Source organism: Manacus vitellinus, unplaced genomic scaffold (assembly GCF_001715985.3).
Source record: "Manacus vitellinus isolate BGI_N305 unplaced genomic scaffold, ASM171598v3 scaffold_86_pilon, whole genome shotgun sequence".
Classification (NCBI taxonomy): Eukaryota; Metazoa; Chordata; class Aves; order Passeriformes; family Pipridae; genus Manacus; species Manacus vitellinus.
The window spans coordinates 528,367-529,949 of NW_021940851.1; the positions used below are offsets into that span (position 1 = coordinate 528,367).

A 1,583-nucleotide genomic window follows, 5' to 3' on the forward strand; every position below is an offset into this window, starting at 1 on the left:
TCTGGAATGCTCTTTGGAATCAGAGGCATTTTTCAATCCCCTCCTTGAGCCCTGGGCCGTCCTTGCAATGTCTGCCACTCCAGCCAGAGCCTGAATTTCTCCTTCCACCATTCCCTTCCTCTTATGTTTGTTCAGAAATCCTGCTTGAAGTCTGTTCTGTCTTTTTAACACTTCCAGGTTGTGGGATGTACCTTCTTTTAGCCTGGATCCAGCTGTTTCCCATCACAAAAAGAATTACTGGTTGTATGGGGAGCCTTGATTTGCACTCTTGCCCAAACAGCAGGTGGCTTGAAGATACCTTTACTGGAGGTTTTGAGCACTTCCCAATTGGTGATTTTGGGAAAAGGGCATGTCTGAGGAGACCTGAAGCCCACTGCAACATGTAATTATGCTCCTGAAGGCCTGAGATTCAAGGGAAAGCTTTTTGCCCTCATCCAGAAAAGGTGGAGAGATCATTCAACAGAACAGGAGTCCTAAGGAATAGGAACCATTTCCTAAAGCTGTGGTGGGAAGTGGAAAGGGTATGAGTGGAAGTTACTTGTTAAAAGGCGATTTATGTGCAGCCTTAAACTACAGTTACTCAGGACTTCAGTAGTGATCATGACATCCTATAAGCTGAAGAGGTTTATGGGGAAACTAAGGTAAAAATATTCCATGTTACAGAGTTGGGATATAAATGTGATAGAGAGCAGCTACTTAATTCAGTGGAAAACCTTGTACTGAAAGATGAATATTGTGATTTATCTGGATGCGTTCAGTGTGCTGAATAGAGAGGGAGACATCCTTAATCTTAGTTCAGGTTGAATGTTTGGTTACTTTTCTGAAGTAGAAATCATCTTGGAAGGAAAAAAATCAAATAATAATGAAGTGAGGATGTATATTATGAACTTTTCAGTCCCATAGAACATGTGAAGTTTGCATTTCGTGTGCCCAAGTGTTTGTTTCTGGTGGTATTTGTCATGCCAGTGAACCACGTGTAAAGATGTTTTTCCTCAGGCACTTTATGAAAACATTTCCCTACTGTTCTTATGATACTCTCACTTCTTTTTAAAGTAAGCAAATATGTTTTTGCCCTCTCTCAGATTTTTCTAACGCAGCTTCCTCGAAATTAAGGCTTCATCCAAGATGTAACCAATGGTGGGGGTGGAGGGGAAGAGTAATACAAGGACTGAATTGTTTGAAAATGCATTTTTTTACGAGGGAAATGATTGTTTCCATTCATCACAACTTTTGCACATTCTTTTGCCATATCTGATTGATAGTGTCTGGCACTGGAGGGTGCAGTCAAGCACTTTGCATAGGTAATTGTTTCTGTGTGTAATTATTTCCAATTGCTGCTTAATTAGAAATTAAGGAATAGGGAAGTGATTGGCAGGACGAGGGAAGTGGTTGTTCCTCTGTGCTCAGCACCTTGAGTGATGTGTCCAGTTTTGGGACCTCAGCAAGGACATGGAGGGGCTGGAGCGTGTGCAGGGAAGGGAATGGAGCTGGGAAGGGGCTGGAGCAGCAGGAGGGGCTGAGGGAGCTGGGGGGGCTCAGCCTGGAGAAAAGGAGGCTCAGGGGGGACCTTCTGGCTCTGAACC

At 43.5% G+C, this 1,583-nt stretch overlaps 1 protein-coding gene across 1 annotated transcript in view; it reads left to right on the forward strand.

The window, feature by feature from the left end:
• Positions 1-1,583, forward strand: part of HLCS (holocarboxylase synthetase) — a 106,479-nt gene that overhangs the window by 72,225 nt on the left and 32,671 nt on the right. The gene's annotated exons all lie outside the window — the stretch shown is intronic.